The following is an 18,318-nucleotide window of genomic DNA, read 5'->3' on the forward strand; positions in this document are numbered from 1 at the left end:
ATAATAATGGAAAGCTTTAACACCTAGGTGTTAGTTTAGCAGATTCTGTACAGGTTACCTCATTGTGACAGCGTATGCTTTTAGCAGTCCTCTTGATTCTGATCAATTTGGCCTAATTAAACTGCTTTACATTTACTAGGGCTTCGTTTTCCAAAGGCATTTCAAATTATCCCTCGTAATTAGTTATGATGAGATCCCATACAGCAGAGGCCTTTGTTTTTGAATTAGCTTTATACCACATCTATTCAAAATGTGTGAGAGCTGCTTTATTCCATGAGTCAACTTTTAATCCTACTCCTAAAGTATGAAAATTACTGTCATTGGCAAGGATGACATGAAGTCTTGACATTTGTTTGGGAGACAGGCTGTGTCCAATTCCTTCTCAATCTTAAGCTTTAAAAGAAAAGCTTCTCATCAAGCCACACTCCACTGTACTTTATTAACGTTTCTAGCACATTTTTTGAAAGAGGGTTTTGAACCTTTTTATCCACTTCACAGCACTTCATTAATTGCTTCTGTCTCTCCTGCACACTCATAAATGTGCACAGACACAAATTCTTGCATGCAAGTGAACATTGTCATGCGAGCACATACAGATGTACCCTGATAAAACACTCCTATGCATCAGTGTTTCTTGTACAATTTTTCAACAGAGTGAGATCTTAGAGTGAATCACCAGCGTCACATTTTACCCAATCTGTAAATACGAGCTTGCTTTTTGAATCAAATTAAATAAAAAGACTGTGTACAACAATATAATGACAAAATACATGCCTCTATTGAGTTGTCCTTTTGGGCTGCACACAAAAAAGAACACATAGCACGACAAGTGTAGTCTGCTTCATGGGCAAATGATTATATGAGCCATGTTTTTGTTTTGTTTTTTAAATTAATCGTTACAGAAATTAGTTACACAAATCCTTCACTGAAATCCATCAGAACATTAGTTTGTAAGACTTAAATCAGTGTAATTACTGACTAGTTGTTTAAATGACAACGTGTAGGTGTTTTTGTTTTGTTTTGTTTGTAATAAATGTTATTTTAAATATAAAAAAACCTACAAAAATATTACATGATATGTTTAAAGATCAGCTCAGTTCCATATAAACCACACAGTTTCTCATTACAGATCAGTAAGCTGGACTGGTCAAATGTGAAATAAAGCAAAAAGATGTCATCAGTTAGCATAAGTTTCCAGTTGTTGGAACGATGATAAAAGCTTAGTCAGATTCACCTTCCTCATGCTGTAAGGCCATTAAAATAAATCATGTGACTATTGAATTAACACGGAGAACTTGAAAGCTTTTAAACTCTGATGTATAATACATTGAGAATAAAAATTAATTCACCTCTTTTGCAATTTGCTGTGGGACTCTCGAGCTGCATGGAGACAATTTATTCTTTTAAGAAGGAACATTTTGGTTGTGAAGTTGAAAATGTCGCTCATATTGTGCTTGAAAACACATGGCCCAATATCTGCGGTTAATGTTATTTATAGGGATGCACCCGGGTATCGGGCCCGATACTGAGCTCCTGTACTCGTACTCGTACTCGTTAAAATGCCCCGATACCAAACGCCGATACCTTATGCGAAAAACCATTCAGTACATTTCATTTTTTTTCTGATATTTTTGATGAAAGTGTTAGCATAAACCAGAAAGACTCAAATCCCACGTAACGACTTATCAATCATCTACTCAACCAATCACATCCTGACTTCAAATATAAAAGACTGAACTCTCTCTCCCATTTCGCTGTCTGTAGGTGTCGTAGTCGAAGTTCCCCTCCATCCTCCCCATCACCACCAGATTTGGTCCCTATCCTTTCATCCGGGGGTAGGCTACCCCTGCCCGCATTATCAGGCAGGACCTGCCAGAATGACCTGGACGAAGGACGGGGGCCTATGCCAAAGATTCGTGATAGAACCCTGACCGAAGATCTTGATTCGATTTCATGATTTTATCATTTTTAATCGTAATTAAATTCTTTCAAACGTTCTCCTGCCTTCTGAGACTTTTTTGGCAGAGCTTTCTAATCCTGCATGGACAGCAACACAACTGAAACGTTCCCAGGCCCAGAAAGCCAGTAAAGCCATTGTTAAAATAGTCGATGTGACATCAGTGGTTCAACCGTAATTTTATGAAGCTGCGAGAATACTTTTGGTGCGCAAAGAAACAAAAATGTACAAAATTAACGACTTTATTCAACAATTCGTCTCCTCCGCGTCACCCTGACGCCATTTTGGAGAATATCCACTGAACGTAAACAGCGTATGCTATTCTGTGTCAGCTGTCACGCGGACACCTTTTCTACGTTGTTTATGCTTTGATTTGGATGAAAACAATGTATCCGCGTGATGCAGCTGACACAGAATAGCATACACTGTTTACGTTCAGTGGATACTCTCCAAAATGGCATCAGGGTGACGTTTTATTTTTGTTTTCTTTGCATACAAAAAGTATTCTCGTAGCTTCGTAAAATTATGGTTGAACCCCTGATATCACATGGATTATTTTACTGATCTCCTTGCTACGTTTCTGGACCTTGATCGTGGTATAGGGGTGGGCGATATAGCCTCAAAATGATATCACGATATTTCAAGAATATTTGCGATAATGATATTTATGATGATATAGAAAAAAAATATGGAACAACGTTTTATTGGTGATTGCAGCTGGCAGGCAGCAGCATTTATTAGTGCAAACACAATGAAGGGCATTTTCCATCCTTTTCCAATGAGCTACTGTCATTGATGACAGACTACCTAATTCGAAGTGTAAATCTATTGTCATAAGGTGACAGTTACTTCTCACAAATAGTAATTGAGTTAGTAACTGAGTTACATCATTATAAGTAACGAATTACCAGGGAAAGTAACTATTGCGTTACTTTTTTTATTAAAAAAATGTTCAAATATGTCAGATAACTTGGATGCCTCCAATATTAAATGTTAAATGAATGAAATGGACACTACATGGAACAAATTATTATTTTTAAACATTGTACACTAATACAAAACAATTTAAAAATACTTATTTAACACTGAACATTTTTTATCATTCTATCAGACATTACACCAACAAAGCACAATTTAACTTAAAATGAGTAAGATAGTAAAATAATATTTTGTGGCCATTTTTGAGACCCCCTTCTTGAATTAGGCATGCAAATAAATGCAGCCTTGCTGAGCAGAAGGGAATTCTTTTAAAACATTAGAAAATATTACAGATCCCAATTTAACCCTGGCTAACCCTGGAGACAGCGCCGCGAGCTCCTGCAGTGCTGTTTAACGTTCTCCAGTGTATTTAATTGGTTAAGGCCATTTCGCGATTTTAATCATCATACAGTAACCAGCAACAACCACCCCCTTCATCTGCTCATCGGAGACATGAGATGCAGTACTAACCGGACTCTCATTGTCGGTGCTTGTAATGATTTTTGCGTCTTTCTCGGACAGTTTTAAATGCTTCCACACTGCCGTCATGTTTGCTGCATTAGCGCGCGCCTCTATTTGATTGTGTCACGTCATTGTTCGGTACAATTTATTCTGTCTTTTTGCTTATTTGCTTATTAATTTCGGCTGCCGAACATTCGGTGCATCCCTAGTAAATACGTCATCGCATCTCTATATCATTGATATCGCGATATGACACTTTTTTTATCATGTAAAAATGTATCATGTGTTATCATGGACGGTATGATATGGCACACCCCTATCGTAGTAATTACATTGCTGTCTATGGGAGGGTCAGAGAGGTCTTACGGGTTTAGAATGACATGAGGGTGAGTCTTTTATTTTGACGGAAACGTGCAGGAAGTCCTCATTGCTTCTTTTTGTTGACAGTAGCAGATTTATACATTATTCTCATTACTAATTTGGGAAGATGCACGTATCACATTGTCACATGCCTTGTAAAAATTCATAAAAATGTTACTGAGCAACTGACGAGTAACACAGTTTCAGCGCAGATTTCCCTCGCGGTTTGGACTTTGAACCCTGGCTAACCCTGGAGACAGCGCCGCGAGCTCCTGCAGTGCTGTTTAACGTTCTCCAGTGTATTTAATTGGTTAAGGCCATTTCGCGATTTTAATCATCATACAGTAACCAGCAACAACCACCCCCTTCATCTGCTCATCGGAGACATGAGATGCAGTACTAAACGGACTCTCATTGTCGGTGCTTGTAATGATTTTTGCGTCTTTCTCGGACAGTTTTAAATGCTTCCACACTGCCGTCATGTTTGCTGCATTAGCGCGCGCCTCTATTTGATTGTGTCACGTCATTGTTCGGTACAATTTATTCTGTCTTTTTGCTTATTTGCTTATTAATTTCGGCTGCCGAACATTCGGTGCATCCCTAGTAAATACGTCATCGCATCTCTATATCATTGATATCGCGATATGACACTTTTTTTATCATGTAAAAATGTATCATGTGTTATCATGGACGGTATGATATGGCACACCCCTATCGTAGTAATTACATTGCTGTCTATGGGAGGGTCAGAGAGGTCTTACGGGTTTAGAATGACATGAGGGTGAGTAATTAATGACATAATTGTCATTTTTGGGTGAACTATCCCTTTAATTTAATCTTAATCGAAGATGAACGAAGGTTTTACGGGTTTGGAACCACATGAAGGTGAGCAATTAATGACAGAATTGTAATTTTTGGGTTAACTATAATTTAATATAATGTTTTGATATACAACATTTGAAATAACATGCTAGTCCCTAATTACGATCATCCCTGGTTTAAAATAAAACTTGGATATTGCTTAGATATTAAAAGTCACACAAATTGTGAAGTGAACATGAGAGACAGCCATTACAGCCAATACTCTGAAAAACTGCCAGCGAAATAAAAAGGAAATACTGTACATTCTTTTAAAAGAAAGAAAAACATGTTGCATACAGCTGAGCTCCATGTTCCTGCTTTCACACTGGAGACAAAACACAGCCTTCAGTGGGAATAAATTGAAGACTAATTGTATGAGCTGTTTATCAAATTATTGAGCAGACAGATGTTTGTGACCGCTTCACGGTTACACCCTGGATCTGCCAGTCACCAACACAAAGGTCTAAAGGAATGGTTTGTGATGTGCCCAGAATATCAATTTAATTTACTGCTGTTAATTCACATGCAAATTTTGACCTCCGTTAAAGCATATCAATTACCCCACGTACTGTATCTGAGGGCCAGTGAGCAGTGGAAGGGAGGGGAATAGGCCTATAACAAAACACGAATGAACTGCAATGATACAAAAGGAGGACAATGAAGTATTTTTTCATCCATGCTTAATTCAAAATTCCATGCATTAATTTATGAGGAGGAAGATAATATGTTAACAACCTATTAGATAAAAAAGAGACAGTATAGAAATACACCCTCTTTTTGCATGCTGAAATGCGCATATTTTAGACTTTCGCTCTTGCTGCCTGTAAATGCAAAGACCAAAACTATAATACACCAACTGCGTATGACATAAGAGCCAGCCTTCAACCTTACTTCCATATCTGTAAGTAATTTCAGTAGTGTGAAAAGATTGTAAAAAAAATGACAAGGCAAGCGTTATAGTTCAAGCTAAGTAGCCAGGTCAAAAGTTTAACTAATTCTAAAATCTATTCATACTTTTTCTATGGGAATCAAAAGAGTCTAAATGGGTCAAAACTCCTCTTCACAACAGCATCGGTCTTATTCAACTCAAGTGTTGCTGTATCCTTTAGTACAATATCAAAAACCACTCCTAAATTATGAGTACTTGCTGAATGACACATTTGTCAAGGACTGATTGCTTTCTCAGCTCTGTTGGATCTTAGTAGAAGGCAAGCACTGAACATTTCATTGTCATCTTTTCCAAAACAGGATTTTTTTACCTCTTCTTTGCCCAAAGAGCCCCGTGTCAATATCAATTATACATGCAGGAGGCACACAAAAGGATTTATTAGCCAACAAATAATTTCACAGAGTGACCATGAATGGAGAAGATTAGCATGTGAAAGGCAGAGCAAAACACCCTCGTTCAACTGCTAAAGAGCAATTTAATAGGGCAAAAATTGGGGAAATTGTATGATTAGAGGACACATCTGTAGGGGATGATAAACAGAACACCTCAGACCTATGCATGAAGCTTTAGCAAGAGATGTGCAGAATTAATGCGTCTCTGTTAATGGGTTATAAAAACCCTCCTATTTCAGCACTGATTAGTTCTCAGTATACTATACAACGACACAACACTTGAAAACGTCACTTCCTGTGTCATTGACACAATGTAGATTTTAATCCCGGAAGATGAAAATAGTGCAAAAAAATCCCTATATTAACTTTTTTCCCCCAAAAGAATAATTAACTGAAGCTAACCTTCTGTAATGTAAATGTTTATTTTTATTTTTTTCTATACGTTGTCTTATTGGAAAGCACTTTGGCCAACCTTAGTTGTTTTTAAATGCGCTATACAAATAAACAAAAAGAAAGTAATGTGCAACACAAACTTCTCTGTTAACTTCTCAGAAAATGTAGTTTAGTAGAAAGCTCTGCATAATTAGGGTGCATCATGTTCAAGCACAGCCCTTCAAATAATTTTATATTATTTAAATAAATAAATAAAAATGATCCATGGCTCGACAGTGCAAGGATTTCACTTGTATTTGCGATTAAATAAAGATGAGTGTGAACTGTAAAATGTTTTTAGGAGCACATGTGCAAATAAAACAAGTCCATGCAGGTCCTTCAAAAGTTGTAAATAGCTTAAATTGTATAACAAACACCTTAATAGAGCTGCACGATTAATCGTTAAAAGATCGCAATCTCGATTCAGACAACCACACAATCTCATTTCTAAATGACAACGATTCTCCCGTGTCTATTAAACCTTTGACAAAGTCTTACCGGATCATTCAAATCTGCGTTCGCACTGCCGCTGACACACAGAGAGAGCAGTTACCATGTTTGGTTAAGAATCAGCTTCACAAATAGTCTTTTCAACTACACAGTATTATTTCTGTCGTACAGTCATTCATATTATCACAGAGATACTGGGATGAAAGTTTATAATTCAGATACAAACATTGCCGTCTATGGTAGCGTGACCAAAATAGAGCAAATCCGCGTTTGAAAGTAACTGCCACATAACGGTTGTGTCGATTGCATTGTTTCGCAATGTATTTAAAAAATGTATAATTGAATGAATCATTTATTCAAGAGAATCATTCAAAAACGCTGATTCATCCAGTAGGTTTATGAGTGAGTCGTTGAATCATTGATTCAAACAACTTTTTCATAATTTTAATATTAAAGTGGTGTATTAAATATATTATATTTTAAATACATATACACTACCAGTCAAAAGTGTTTGAACTGTAAGATTTTTAATGTTTCTTTTTTTTAAGAAGTCTCTTCTGCTCACCAAGCTTGCATTTATTTGATCCAAAGTACAGCAAAAACCAAAAAACAGTAAAATTTTGAAATATTTTTACTATTTAAAATAACTTTCTATTTGAATATATTTTAAAATGTAATTTATTCCTGTGACTTCAAAGCAACATTTATCTGAAATGGAAATCTTTTGTAACATTATAAATGTCTTTATCATCACTTTTGATAAATTTAAAGGATCCTTTCTAAATAAAAGTATAAATTTATATAACCCCCCCCCCAAAATAAAAAAAAGACTCCAAGCTTTTGAATGGTAGAGTGTATAATGTTAAAAAAATTCTTTAAAAAAACATTAAAAATCTTACTGTTCAAAATCTTTTGACTGGTAGTGTATATTAAAATGTTTAATAATTCATTCAAATTAATTAAACACTTTTAAATAGACTGCAGCAATCATATTTTGCCACACATTATTTTGTTTAGTTCAGAATCGTGGGAGAATCGTGATCTCTATTTGAGACAAAAAAAATGTATCCAGAATTGTGCAGCTCTACACCTTAATTATCATTTTAAGATGTCTTAAATTTGGGGACAGAAACGCAGGAAATACAGCATAAAGGCTATGATTTCATTAAATAAATATGAGCGCTGCACGTTCCAAAGTCAAACTGCAGTGTGTTACACATTCTACAGGTCTGCATTTTTTTAAAGCAGTTCACAAACAATGAATACTGTGCATTTATGCCAATCGCTTATGATCGACTGTTGATAAATTATGACAGTTTTCACCTTACTGTGTTTATATTGTAATGTGCTGCAGATGGTTGTAAGAGTGCAATTTTTAGCTCCAACTTTTTAAATGAGCAGCCAGCAATTGTAAATCATAGACGTTTCAAAATAAGTGTCCTGGTCTATTTCGGACTGCTTTTTATAATTAAAAGTCCCGCATTATGGATAAATGTTGATTTGTTTTAATATTGATATTTTGGTATTAAGAGTATCTAGCATTTAATTCAACATTAACTCATGTAGCTTTTGTCTGAGCTGCACCATCACAGGAAGGGAAGACTGAGAATATTATATAACACATTATTCAATATATAGACTTTACTAGTATCAGCACAATACTCATAATGTGACTCTCTGGGTGACTAAATTGCAACTAAATTAAAGCAGTGATCCATCCAACAAACACTCAGCAGCAAGCACCACATCAGCTACAGACTGAAAAAAAATACTGTCCTTTAATCTCTCCACAACACCTTACAAATAAATCTGTGGGTTCTGCATAATAACAGGAAGATTGCTCACAGGATATATTTAAAGTCCAACAGTGATTGCCTTCAAATTTACTCTCAAAGGATGTGAATTTGTCCACAAGCACTGCTTTAAATGGAATGAATTAAGAGACAGAACTTCTCAAAGTTGGTTTGCTCGTTGGTGTGTTAGTACAGCATGCTATCAGCAAAGTAAAGCAATCTCTGAGAGGCTGAATGAACTGTTAGCATGCTATCAGCAAAGTAAAGCAATCTCTGAGAGGCTGAATGAACTGTAATTTCCTTAAAAGCACAACTGCACAAAATACAGATTAGATACTCTAATTGGAATCTGTGCTTTATTGCTTTGTACTTGCACAGGATAGACAAATTCCAGATCATGTCTCCACATTCTCTTACAAAGTGACTCATTGAGCTGATCTAGGGTTGCATGTTATACCGGTACTGGAAAAATACCGGTACATATTATATTTCAAACAGTACAATATCATGATTTTGCTAATTTAGGTACTTTATTTGCTGCTGTTACAAAGTTCACCACTATGTGGCAGTGTTATCCAAACTGATGTGAGGAAAAAATGGAACAAACAGATAAAACTCAATCTACATGATAATTGTGCTGACAATATAAAATAAGAGAATATCATGAATATAGATAATTACGGTGACTGGGAGGGGACATGGTCAGTCTAGTTTTGTCGTGGCTACCACATATTAACTTGTAGGAACATGATAATATGTCGTGGCCACGAAATCATTTTGTCGAGGTAATGACATCCTTATGCCGTGACCACGTGATGTGAAGTCATGGCCTTGAGATCCTGTGTTGAGGGAACAACATATTTTTCACGTGGCCACAAGTTTAATGCGTAAACAAACCTGCGTGACCATAGCAACCTAGAATCATCAGAGATGAATAAAACATTTTTTTTTTTTGCAAAATATGTCTTGCAAATTTGTTAACTGATCTTGTCTTTTTATTTAATATTTGTAATATTATTATTATTAAAGAGTAATATAATAATATTATTATATTAACTGGTTAGGGCTATATTTTTATATTTATTGTTATATATGCTTATAATATTGATATTTTGGTATTAAGAGTATCTAGCATTTAATTCAACATTAACTCATGTAGCTTTTGTCTGAGCTGCACCATCACAGGAAGGGAAGACTGAGAATATTATATAACACATTATTCAATATATAGACTTTACTAGTATCAGCACAATACTCATAATGTGACTCTCTGGGTGACTAAATTGCAACTAAATTAAAGCAGTGATCCATCCGACAAACACCCAGCAGCAAGCACCACAACAGCTACAGACTGAAAAAAAATACTGTCCTTTAATCTCTCCACAACACCTTACAAATAAATCAGTGGGTTGCATAATAACAGGAACATAGCTCACAGGATATGTAAAGTCCAACAGTGACTTGCCTTGAAATTTACTCTCAAAGGATGTGAATTTGTCCACAAGCACTGCTTTAAATGGAATGAATTAAGAGACAGAACTTCTCAAAGTTGGTTTGCTCATTGGTGTGTTAGTACAGCATGCTATCAGCAAAGTAAAGCAATCTCTGAGAGGCTGAATGAACTGTTAGCATGCTATCAGCAAAGTAAAGCAATCTCTGAGAGGCTGAATGAACTGTTAGCATGCTATCAGCAAAGTAAAGCAATCTCTGAGAGGCTGAATGAACTGTTAGCATGCTATCAGCAAAGTAAAGCAATCTCTGAGAGGCTGAATGAACTGTTAGCATGCTATCAGCAAAGTAAAGCAATCTCTGAGAGGCTGAATGAACTGTACTTTCCTTAAAAGCACAACTGCACAAAATACAGATTAGATACTCTAATTGGAATCTGTGCTTTATTGCTTTGTACTTGCACAGGATAGACAAATTCCAGATCATGTCTCCACATTCTCTTACAAAGTGACTCATTGAGCTGATCTAGGGTTGCATGTTATACCGGTACTGGAAAAATACCGGTACATATTATATTTCAAACAGTACAATATCATGATTTTGCTAATTTAGGTACTTTATTTGCTGCTGTTACAAAGTTCACCACTATGTGGCAGTGTTATCCAAACTGATGTGAGGAAAAAATGGAACAAACAGATAAAACTCAATCTACATGATAATTGTGCTGACAATATAAAATAAGAGAATATCATGAATATAGATAATTACGGTGACTGGGAGGGGACATGGTCAGTCTAGTTTTGTCGTGGCTACCACATATTAACTTGTAGGAACATGATAATATGTCGTGGCCACGAAATCATTTTGTCGAGGTAATGACATCCTTATGCCGTGACCACGTGATGTGAAGTCATGGCCTTGAGATCCTGTGTTGAGGGAACAACATATTTTTCACGTGGCCACAAGTTTAATGCGTAAACAAACCTGCGTGACCATAGCAACCTAGAATCATCAGAGATGAATAAAACATTTTTTTTTTTTGCAAAATATGTCTTGCAAATTTGTTAACTGATCTTGTCTTTTTATTTAATATTTGTAATATTATTATTATTAAAGAGTAATATAATAATATTATTATATTAACTGGTTAGGGCTATATTTTTATATTTATTGTTATATATGCTTATTTCCCCTTTCAAAAAAGGTAATAAATTGCAATATATCACAGAATATTGCAATATATTTAAAATCGCAATAATATTGTATCGTGACAATATCGTGACCCTAATATATATACCAAAATCTGAAGAGTGCCTGCCCAAAGGGCTACCAGGGATTTTGAAATTTTGCGAGCCCTGATATCATATAATAAAATATCATTTGTTGTTACTACAGTAAATTTATATTAATTATGGAATCTCCTTCAATGCTTTCAGAATCTTTACTTTTTAAAATAATTTTGTTTCTGTATTTTTTTGTATATATTTTGATGCGTAAAAAACCTGCATGACCATAGCAACCTGCAAATTATCAGAGATGGATAAAACATTTTTATCCAACCCACAGTCTTGTAAATTTGTTAATTGATCGTGTTTTTTTATTTAATATTTGTATATTATTATTATTATTATTATTATTATATGTATTATTATTATTATTAAACTGTAATATAATAATATAATAATATTATTATATTAACTGGTTTAGGGCTATATTTTTATATTTATTATTGTATTTCCCCTTTCAATTCGTGTATCGCTTTACCTAATTAACGTTCTGTATAATTATTATTAATATGCTACCATATATTTGGCACATACTGTAAACGCCTGACAATTATGCCAAGAAAGTTTTGACTTTATGATTGTATTTACGCCTGTGTGTGACGATAAATAAGCATGTGTTTTCAAATGATGCATTCCTCAATGAACACTATAGTATTTATAATTATAGTCTATTAATTAGCCGAAATTAAATGAAATGTTAAATTCAACCTTTAAACTTCCAGTTAAAATTCCCGTCATACAGCATAATCAAAGCTTTATTGGCATGTTGAGCATTTACAGTAGGCTATTATTTACAAAACTATTCAGAACGTTAAGTAAAGAGATCGAAACGAAGAGGAAATAAATCAAATACATAACAACGAATATAAAAATATAATCAAAAATAATAATAATAATAATATACAAATATTACGGAAAAAAGACAATCAGTTAATGGACTTACAAGATTGTGGGATGGATAAAAATGTTTTCTTGTAGGCCTATTTTAGTTTATGTACTTTAAGTAACATTCATGATAAACTTCATTCGAATGCTGTCTACATCGCGTGCAATACAATCCGGTAGCCTAGGCCAATACGGTTAATTTAATAGTTAATAATGTAATAATTTATATAAAAATGTATATAATAATTTCTTAATTCAAAATTAAATATGAATAAATCCATCTTTGATAATCGCAGGTTGCTATGGTCACGCAGGTTTGTTTACGCATTAAACTCGTGGCCATGAGAAATGGATGCTGTTCCCTCAACATAGGATCTCGAGGCCACGATTCACATCGTTACCTCGACAAAATTATCTTGTGGCCACGGCATAATATCACGTTACCACGAGTTAATATGTCGTGGCCACAACAAAACTAAGTGAACCGAACATGTGCCCACTTTGTGTAAGTGCTCTGTGAAGAGCTTCAAAGGTTTCTATTTACGTGTTTTTGCAGCATTAAGCATTGTAGCCAATTACGGACATATCTGTTAAGTATGTGAATGTAATGGTCAATCAGAAGTTGGTCTGAATCCACTTCAGCGCTGAAAATGCTTTTGTTGAAAAAGTTTGTTCAAGCGAGTTCACAGAGTTCAGCCAAAGCACATTCAAGAATTGTTTCATTATAAAAAAAAAGAACACGTGTAAATAAGAGATTTATTTATTGTGTATATTGTGTGATTTTTTGTGTTGTCAGCTTCCCTGATTTTAACAGGAGTTTTCGCTCAATGAGGAATGTGGCGGCACTGAGTGATTATAATGGGAGATCTCTTTGCTCACTTTTTGTATATAATATACATTTGGCATGCTGCTAACTGCACATTGCAAATCTTCTGGATTGACAGCCTCATTTAAATGGAGCATTGAATCAGAAACTGCGATGATTGACAGTGATAACCATAGTAACGGACGGTAACTAAAAACCTGAAAGTATATGTCAAAATAGATCTATGCCAGTCTTGGAGTGTAAATGCAAACTAATAGATCTGTCACTTTTTCTATGCAATGTGTTTCTTTTTAATAGGATGATTGCACTTTTTGAATAATTCAATAATAGTAATTCAATAATAGTTCAATAAAAAAAATACAATCATCAATGTATCACTCTGAGTATGAAGTGCTGTTTATGAAAATAAGTAACACATTTTTTACTGCAGAGTTTCATGCAGTGTTTTTCATAAAATCGTTTTTAATTCCGTTATCTTTGAGGCTGCTTATTTGGCACCTATGGTTTCGATTTAGTATCGATACCTCTGTATTAGATTCTGGTATTGTACTGAAGTCAAAATTCCGGTATTGTACTTTCTGTCCTTTCATAAAGAATCATATAGAGCTTTTTTCCTTTCTGTCACCATAACATATAATGCCAATAAATGGCAACTGCAACCGTAGGTTAGTGGTCTCAATTTGCCCATTCTGAGGGGTGTTTCCTTCTCTATAGTAGAACAGGCTAGCTGGGAAATGGAGAAAACTGCCAACATGTGTAATAGATGTCAGAATAGGAGAGCAATTTACAGTAAGTGGGTTTAACTTCTTTCTGTCTTATCTTAGAGAAATCGTAAGAATCTGGAAGATTACCACCTAAAGCGAATCTCAATTGACAGCCAGTAGTGTTGTCCCCATATCCCTGACAATGCTAGATTACTCACCTCTATCAGCTTGAGAGACACTTACCTTCATGCTCTGAGCATCTAACTGATGTCTGCCTCTGTGCCGATAGAAAAACCCAATTGACGCATGAAACTCACATTCAGCTGCCTCTTTTTCTATGTGGACACCACACAGCTACTGTAGAGACAGAAAACATAATTTAGTGGACCATTTGGATGAGGGTCAGGGGTATGTGCACAGTTATTTTTGAAGGCACTGACACCTGTGTGCTTACCTTATGGGCTTGCCGTCATTAAGAAGAGTGTGGAAGACCTCAAAGAGAGAATCACAACACAAGTGTTGAAGGGAAGATACGATGAAACTGAACCGAGGAAGAGCGGACACAATCAATCTCTACTTCAAGATTCCACAGAGTGACCCTGACCCACTAGTTCAACAGTCAGAAATAGGTCTCTATCACAATTCCACACTCGTGAAGCAGAAATTCCAATAGAGCTATTCAGTTTGTAGATTCTAAACACTGAAGAGAATTAGCATTTTGAATCCATGAGATTCCTTAGCTATTTTCTATAGGTTTTAAGAATGACAGCTTTTAATATGCAAAATAAAATATATGTGATTAAAGTCACAATAAAACAGAAGTAACAAACGTTCCTTACTGTGACTTACACAGAGTGTAATGGATTATCAAGGAAGAAAGTAGGTCATGAACTTGGTTCTATGCATCGGTTGTTGACTGAATGTTAACTTAAGATGACGGTGTTGCACTCAAAAGCCAAGGCAGATGAATGCAAGCTTGCGGTGGAGGGGTTAAGAACACTAAATGATTGGAGAAGTCCTGCATATGTCATACAAGAGAGAATGATGTTCTTTTCACCTGAAGGTCAAGTTATGATATTGTGATTCAAAATTATGATATTGTGAGGTCAAAATTAAAAAGAAAGAAAGAAAGACGCACTGATAAACTGTACACAATAAGATCATGTATTTCGAAAATAGGGTGAATTTCTATTTTATGCCAATGTTAAAATTACTTGAAGAGGTCTTTTTATATAACAAATTACACAGTCAGACCTCCAACTTGTGTTATCAACACTATTAACCAAGGAATATTATTAATATAATATCACACTTATTTTACTTTTTTTTTTTTTTTATCAAAAACTGCTACTCTAAAAACTGAAATTACTGAAGGAATCCAGGTCAAATTAGCCTTTTGTGCTTATTTACAAATTGACCTCACGACAGAAATAAACGCTTTAGCCTGTAACAATGAAAGTATCCATATGGTGGATTACTGATGTTTACTGATGTCACATTCACCCCAACAGGATGAAAGCAAGTGTCAACAGCTAATGCATATGAAGCAAATTATCAACTTATTATAGACTGGTCAGACTGGTCGTGGCGGCGGTGTTGCAACAATATATAGGCCTACACTGTAAATTATTTGACCGTAAAGTCACAGCAAATTACTGGCTACTAGTTGCATTAATTTCACAGTAAATTACTGTATGTAAATTTACAGTAAATTACTGTAAACAAGCTACATTACTTTTACAGTAACTTACTGTGTAAGATTCCATGGTATTACTGTGATTTAGCAGTATTCTTCAGCAGAATTACTGTATTTAGCTGTGAAGTTACAGTTGATGTATATCAGATTACTGTGATTTAGCAGTATTCTTCAGCAGAATTACTGTATTTAGCTGTGAAGTTACAGTTGATGTATATCAGATTACTGTGATTTAGCAGTATGCTCCTGTAGAATTACTGTATTTAACTGTGAAGTTACAGTTGATGTATATCAGATTACTGTGATTTAGCAGTATGCTCCTGTAGAATTACTGTATTTAACTGTGAAGTTACAGTTGATGTATATCAGTTTACTGTGATTTAGCAATATGCTCCTGTATATAACTACTGTATTTATCTGTGAAGTTACAGTTAATGTCATCAGATTACTGCAATTTAACAGTATTCTGCTGTAATGCAAATTACTTGCCAGTAATGTGCTATTAATGTACTTAAAACCTATTTTAACTTTAATGCACTTAAAACCTATTTTAAAATACTGTAAATTTGACATTTTCATGTGTTAACCCATTAATAACCTATAACATGTTAAATTCAAATAAACACAAAAACACAATAAATTGTTGTGAACATTTATTCTTACACATTTATTTTGCTTCTCTCCATTGAACGAAGAGACACTATAAGAACATATTTAATGACTAACTTACTGCATAACTGCATGCAACTTAACACCGAGCCAGTGTTTGGTTGGTCTGTTCTGGCGAAACACTGCTTACATTCTAGACTGTCATCCATTCAAAATCAATGAGTTTTCTGATTAGTGTGCAGACTTGTTGGTTGATGTGACCTCTCTGCCTCTTTGACTTCGTGCCCGTCTCTGGAATTATTCCCAAGAAGCACCTATAAACAAAAAGGCAGAGGAAAGCTGTTAGTTTCATTCAAGTGGGATGAAAAAGGTGTCATTAACCAGTCACCACCTTTAGTAGATCACAGCTGTTGCACTACAGAGCAAAACTTAAGTTAGCTCAGTTTGAACAAGGTGACATTACTGTGGTTCTATGGTTAAATGTTAAAAGGGTGACAAAATGATTACAGATATTTAAAAAATGCATTTCTTACCAGTTAAAATTCTAAATAAACATGTCAGCTTTGTATTTATTACTAGTAGAAATATAATTTTTGATATCAATACTTTGTTACTAGTAAAAATGTGAATTCCTGATATCAAGAATTCAATTGTTACTAGTTGAAATGTTAATTCTTGATATCTTTCAAAGTATTTCAACATGTTACATTTGTTATTTCTGATATCTGAAAATGTATTTCTAATGAGGAGAGTAATTTCTGATATCTAAAATGGCTTTCTTACTAGTATCAATCACATTCATGATATCATAAATTAGCATTGTCACTAGTGACAATCAAATTATTGATATAAAAAATGAAAATTTGTACTAGTAACAATTCAATGGTTGATATCAAGAATAGCCATTTGCACTAGTAGCCACGTGATTACTGATATCAAAAATAAAGGTTTTTACCAGTAAGAATTGTATTTCTGATATGTGAAATTGGAATTTCAACTAGTAAAATCAATTCTTGATATCAACATTTGAATTTGAATGGCAGCCTATGGTGACCTTTAACTAGTGAAAATACAATTACAGATATCAAGAATTATAGTTTTTACGCATTGTCACTAGTGACAATCAAATTATTGATATAAAAAATGAAAATTTGTACTAGTAACAATTCAATGGTTGATATCAAGAATAGCCATTTGCACTAGTAACCACGTGATTACTGATATCAAAAATAAAGGTTTTTACTCAGTTTTTTAGGCTTCAAAAACAGGGGCACCTTTCCATTATACAGCTTGGAAGAGCCAAGACAATTTTAAATATAAAATTTGAAGTCTGAAAGAGGAATGTCAGATACGCATAGGATGCCCTGAGGTTGAGTAAATCATGGGCAAATTTTTATTTTTGGGTGAACTATCCCTTTAAAAATCTGCACCTATGGTAGCACAAAGTCAGAATTTGTGCACAAATCATCCCTTTCCCCCATCAATTTATCTTAGATTAGGCAGTACACTTTTGGTAAAGTTTAGATTGTGATCGTGACTTTGGGTTATGTATGAAGTATTCAGTGTGTACACTCATCAAGCACTTATACAACTTAGCTATAACTATCAGGAACACATGTACACCTCCTTATTCATGCAATTATCCAATCAGCCAATCATGGGGCAGCACTGCAATGTATAAAATCATGCAGATACAGGTCAGCAATATAGACTGTATATAAAGATGGATGACATGACAGTTCCGCAAAAGTGAAACAAAAACATCTCGATTGCCCCCTGGTGGCTGTCTGCAGTAATTGTTATTACGCTAATGTACGCTCAAGCGTAAATTTTTCTGATAGGTTCAATTTAGGGCTGCACGATATTGAAAAAAACTCACATTGCAATATTTAATTTTTCTGCGATATATATTGCGATATGAAAAAAAAAATCACCACATGACTTGAATAGTTTATTTGGGGAAAAATAAATGAGTGCAGTTTGGTCTAACAACGGGGAAACTGACGCGCAGCACATTTGGCAGTGGAATTTTCTATTCCAGAAACAAAGACGATCAAAAGGAGTAACGTTTTCTCCCCCCAAACAATAGCTTCATTCGAATACTGACATGCGCACTTCATTTTTCACTTGACGCAGCTGGCAACGGCTGCACCTCCGTATCACACACTAGTGATGGGAAGTTCGGTTCTTTTCCGCGAACCGGTTCTTTCGGACAGTTCGATTCAATAA

This window comes from Sinocyclocheilus rhinocerous, unplaced genomic scaffold, assembly GCF_001515625.1.
Source record: "Sinocyclocheilus rhinocerous isolate Xijiao unplaced genomic scaffold, SAMN03320098_v1.1 scaffold1636, whole genome shotgun sequence".
Classification (NCBI taxonomy): domain Eukaryota; kingdom Metazoa; phylum Chordata; class Actinopteri; order Cypriniformes; family Cyprinidae; genus Sinocyclocheilus; species Sinocyclocheilus rhinocerous.